Source organism: Amblyomma mixtum, chromosome 4 (genome assembly GCF_055824585.1).
Source record: "Amblyomma mixtum isolate Tamu chromosome 4, ASM5582458v1, whole genome shotgun sequence".
Classification (NCBI taxonomy): Eukaryota; Metazoa; Arthropoda; class Arachnida; order Ixodida; family Ixodidae; genus Amblyomma; species Amblyomma mixtum.
In genome coordinates this window covers 24,314,974-24,320,973 of record NC_143015.1, presented here as the reverse complement: position 1 = coordinate 24,320,973, position 6,000 = coordinate 24,314,974, and positions in this window count along the sequence as shown.

Below are 6,000 nucleotides of genomic sequence, written 5' to 3'. Positions count from 1 at the left end.
GGTTTTATTTTTATTTTTTTTTTAGTTTCATTTATCGTATGCTGCGGACCAAACATAATCCAAGAAGAAGAGCCAGATACACAAAAATGCGCATGGTATACGTATAAAAACTGGTAAGCATCCTCGCACAAAGACACCATGCAAGAAAGGAAACAATATGCAACGTCAAATACATTCAACAACTGCTCAAATCACTCATCGGGGCAAGCAGAAGAAAATCATGCGGAAGTGAGTTCCACTCTGTGATCGTATTGGGAAAAAAAAGAGTACTTATAGACATTGGTATGAGCGAACATTGGTTCAGTATAGTGTTAATGCATGCGACGAGGTTTCTTAGATAAGTGTTTAATCACGTATTCTTGGGGACCGAACCCTACTTTCGAAAAATATAAGCGACTGAGAAATTTAGTTTGAGCTACTTTTCTTCCTTCTTTCAAGCAATCCAGCTGTGCTTCATGCAACATAGCTGACGTAGAGTCCAGGCGCTTGTAGCGGTTGTATATGAAACGAGTGGCTAACCTTTGAAGTTTTTCTATTCCTTCTATATCTGCAGTTGTGTGAAGGTCCCATTATTACTTATTATTAGGTCCCATTACTTTATTTATTAAAACCCTAATATTTCACGAGCTGAAGAGCTTACTTTGTCAATGTGTGCTGTGCATTTAAGCCTGGGTGTGATTGTAGCACCTAAATAGTAAATACTTGTTAGAGGCATGAGATGAACACAGTGATATGCAAATCGAAGGGATGGTAGTTAAACTCAGTGCTCTATTTGGACTAAATACCAGATGTTTATTCTTAGCAGGATTAGTGCGTATTTTGCGATTTCCACACACCGAAGGAGCATTAAAAGATTACAGAGGGGACTTGAGATTATGTATATTTATTTATTTATTTATTTATTTATTTATTTATTTATTTATTTATTTATTTATTTATTTATTTAGCAATACTGTAAGCCTTTGACAGGCCTATACAGCCAGTGGGTTACAAAGGTATTCACAATGTACAACACTTTGTAAAATATATTAACACTAGAACTTCTTATCTGAAACAGAACATCATTCCAACCAAAATCAAACGGTAGAAAAGAGCAGGAAAAAAAGAAAAAGAAAAAAAAAGCTTCCGCATTATGGCACTGAGTGAAACAAAGATTCTACCTTATTGACAAAGCTAGACACAGAATCGTCGTCAACAACATCCCCTGGCAATGAATTCCAAATCTCTACGGACGACGGAAAAAAAGAAAACTTAAAAGTATTGCACCGTGTGACGTATGGCCGGATGTGCTTATCATGATTTTTTCGTTTAGTGTGACGGTGTGGTGGCTGCAGATACTGATCTTTGTTGATGCGCAGCGACCCATGGTAAAGCATGAAAAGAAACTTCATGGCGGCGACACGACGCCTGCTCGCAAGTGTGGGAATGCCTGCTTGTGTTCTAAGAGCACTGACACTTTCAAACCGGGAGTACTTCGAGTAGATAAATCGTAGTGCTTTATTTTGCACCCTTTCCAAGGAATCTGTCAGGTACTGTTGATGCGGGTTCCAGACTATGCTACCATATTCCAGAATTGGTCGGACTAGAGTTTTGTAGGCTTTAAGTTTTACTTCAGGAGGAGCCTCGCCTAATTTTCTTCGTAAAAATCCTAGTGTTTTAAACGCTTTGAATGCGAAAGTATTTCTTTATTTTTGTTTCTTTATTGTTTTTCCTTCTTTTCGCTTCCTTTCTGGTCACACACCTACTGTTCAGCGAACCGTCGTTAGGCAACGCATATGATAGGTTCACCTTGTTCCGCCAATTAAGAAGCAAAGCCGTTTCGTGGCCTGTGAGCTGCGTGCGCGCCTCGTAGTCTGAAAGTCTTGGAATTGTAGGACGCCACTTCTTTTAGACATCGGACTTCGTTGCTAATGAGCCATTGAATACTTTCGCATTTATGAAATGTTTAATTCGACAGTGCTAACTTTAAAAAAATGAGACAAACACAAATTACGAACATAACGATACCTAACTGCTACTGGTTGTTTTTAGAGCCCGGAAATGCTTTAAAAGTGAAGTGGGGGGTCATACACAAGAGAATATTTTTCTTGGAGTCATGCACGCGGTGTGTTGGGGCACACGTTCTTTGTTGCCTTATTTTTATTTCGGTTTGTTCTGATTTATATTTGCACGTAAACAACGGTAAAGCAAGGATAAGGTTGCTTTGCACCTGACTACGGCCTGCTCTTCCCGAACAATATTTACATAAAAACATACATGCGATAGGAACACGGCCTCGTATACACTTTGACACTAACTACATTGCGAAGGCTTCAGGAAGAAAAATTGAAACAAAACAAGCAGGAAATCGTTGCCAAGCACTGCAAGGACAATAAGGGCACACTCTACAAACATGAGTTGTACAATACAAATCAAAATAAATATAAAATTTGAATACAAACCAGGCTTCGAACAACTTATGCGGAAAACAAGTGAGAAGACAGCAGACCATGTTTTGTCAAGAATTAAAAGCATATAATGGCACTCTTTTTTGTTAAAAACCCAGCAAGTCTTATGGCCGTGCTTTTTAAATCTGTCTCCGCCTAGATATTCTCGCAGTAAATTTTCAGCGGCCGGGCACGTGCTCAAGTGATGAGATATTAGGTGTGTTAATTTCTCGAACCTGTAATTAATTCCATCTCTTGAGATGTATTGTGTGTTCCGAAAATTGTAACCTACATATATGTCAGGTAGTTTTGATCAAATTTTTTTTGTTTGTTCTCACCACCTTCTGAGTGAAGAACGCTAGTTTCTTTTTGTACAGTTTACAAATGGTGAGGAATTTATGTTTTGCGAAATACACGGTAATGTTCACAGAAATAAATATGTTTGATTTTCAATTAAAATACCGCCATTCTTTCTTGATCAGTGCGAAAGATAGGGTGATCACGGGTTCATTCTTTTTAATTTCATAACTGAGAAGTTGGAATGTGCGGGTGATCGAAATTTCCGAATAGAAACTCGAATTTCTGCTCTTCAGTTGAATAACGAATCAAATACTGCGTGTCCAAAATTATTTGTAGCGACTCGAATTGGCTGCCCAATTTTTGAATAGTTATCGGAAGATTGGCAAGGAATATCGGGTTCACGCAGCTACTGCTTATTGCGCAGGTTGCTGACAGTGGCGTTTGTGAAAGTGGTTCTTTTGCTTTCTTGCCGGTTCGATCCCCTGTGGTGTCTAATCGCCTCACGCACCGTAGTTATCAGCCTAGCGTTGTGTATATACAGATGCACTGTTTCATGCTTTTCAGGCGAGTTGCTTTTTGCCTTTTATTACTGCTGGTATGCGGTGATATCGCATCAAATCTCGGTCTTGATGATTCTTTGATGCATCAAATTTGGATGGTCAAAATAGAATAAACTCAAACTAACAACCATAGAAGCATACCATAGAAGCATGAAATATTGTTACAGAGTGCAAAATCAATGCTTAACTTTTAAAGAGCATTGTCGGTCCCTCGTAAATTGGTTTCGGTGGTGCAATTTGCTTTTGTTTTGTTTAGAAACTAAAGATGAGCATTAAGCACAGGAAAAGACTCAAAATCGATTCTTTAACTCTAGATATACTCTGGAAATCGGTCAGGTGTAACTGAAACGGTGCAATTAACTGGGAAGTTTAACTGTGGGAAAACGCGCCCAATTGTCGCAAATTTCAACAAATAAAAAAATAAACAAAAAGCCTTGTAGTTAATGCCAAAAAGCTGGAGCGATTGTTATCTCGAAAGACTTCTCGGGAAATATAAGAAAAAGAATACATTGTGGGATTAAGCTCAACTGAACCGTCAGGAGGAAGACAAGGTGGTTTTGAATTGTGATGCATGGCATATAAATAAATAGAAGTACACGATGGATGAGGACAACGGACAGGTGGTTCGCGGTCGCTGACATAACAGGGAAAATTCTCAGTAGCCTTGGTTGCAGAACCATAAATAACAAAATAGAAGAATTTTGTAAACTAATGAATATGAACAAGCCCTCGGTGGTTCTCGGAACTGAATTATGGCTTCATAATGGTGTCAGTGATAGTGAGATGCTTTCGGCAGACTCCACTTGTTACTGTAAAGTTCGTGACGGTCATAGTGGAGGCGTTTTTACTTTAATCGGTCAGTCACTGAATTCTCGAGGGTTAGATATTAATGTTGGGCCTTGTGAAGTCTTTTATAGGTCACCAGGAAGTAAAATTAAATTTATAACTAACGTATTGGAAGCATCAAAACTATTACTGCTGACTGTTTAGTAATTAGTGTAGATTTTAGCTTGCCGGATATTGCTTGGTCACAGTATGCTCCGTGTGGAGGACGAATTCTGTGTCAGGCAAAGAGCTGCTATGAATGCGGAAATATATAGATCGCATTATGCCAGATAGTTTTTCAACCAACGCGTGGTAACTATTAGATCTGTTACTAACATTGCAAAGGTAGTGAAGCCTGCGCGTGTCATGCACGGTATCAGCGATCACAATGTCGTTCTGACTGACATGAAACTCTAATATGCAAAAGTCTTCGGTACTGGTATTTTTAACTACCAGAGGACTCGTACATCAGAAATCTCACTTGTACTGGATGCTTACTACGGCATATTTGAAACACAATCAGAGTTGGGGAGTATAAGTGATTTATAGAACGTATTCATCCAGAAAATGACGAAACTGCGTCATCAGTATGTTCCGCCCTGGGTGTGTTCCGCCACGGCGCAGCAGAAGTAAGTCCTTCTTTCTTTAAAAGAAAGGTGGTTGTTGTAGGCGATAAGAGAACACAAGCGTAACCAGCTTTTAGAAGGAATCCTTCGCTGAAAAGTGAAGATAAGTTTCAGCAATTCACAAATAGTGAGGACATTGATGAATCAAACAAAGGACGTATTCTTTAGTTCTTTTCACTCTAGTATTGAAAATTTCCTATTAAAGTTATGTCAGTTTTTGAAGCGAAATGGAAAAGGCGACCTGTTTATCCCGCCGCTGAATTATGAGTGTGTTGAAGTTTGTGATAATATCGCTAACGCAAGTTGTTTGAGCGAATTATTAGTTCTGTGTTTTCCACTCATGTTCGTTGACTGGGCTTTCTGCGCACTAATGCCAATTTTTTCCTTAGAAACTAAACAATAGCTATATATTACTAACGCAAGGTCTACACTAGAGTAAGCGAGTACGGTACGGGACCCTAAATGCAAAACTGATGTTGGTAAATTAGGAAAGGTTCAAAATTAGCTGTCGGTTTTGTTTTGAACAGGTACATCAGGAATTTCAGTGTGTATCATCAGCGAAGAATTTGTTAGGAAGGAACACACTTAACGAACGCGGAATCCTCCTCAGGCTTAAATTGTTCCGTAGCATTTTTTATTTAAAACGTGTGCCAATCGCGACCAGTATTTGCTTCTATCAGACTGCATTTGTGCGAGAAGGAACCACACTTTAAAAATAAAACAAATAAAACCCAGAATATATTTACTACATATTTCATGTTGAGCGAAAACAATAAATGAGTGGAATAAGTTGCCGCACGAAACCGTGTCAACAATCGTGAATGAAACCTAAGCCTCTTTGATATGTAATCTTTTGTTTGACTGTTTGGAATTGTGCTGCATATGTATTTTCTGCATTGTGTTCTTGTACCTGTAACTTTGTCGTACTGGTTATGCAATTATTTCTCTCCTCCCCCCCCTACGCAACCCTCCCCCACTGTAATGCCACGTGACGATTTAGGTACAGTGAGATATCAAAAAATAAAGAATAAGGCGCGCCGGAATTTCATTCGGCGACTCTATAAAAAAGCAGGGTCCCCACCAACGCCGAACAGCATTGTGTCACGATCTGTTGCTGCGAAATGGAGGGTTAAATACCTCTACGCGGCTCGCCTCTGGAGCGACGTCCACAGCGTAAGACTGAGCGATAAGGCTCGGGCAGATCCAGGAAAATCGCAAATCCCGCCTTGATGCTCGATCTCAAAGTCCATGCCTCATACACAG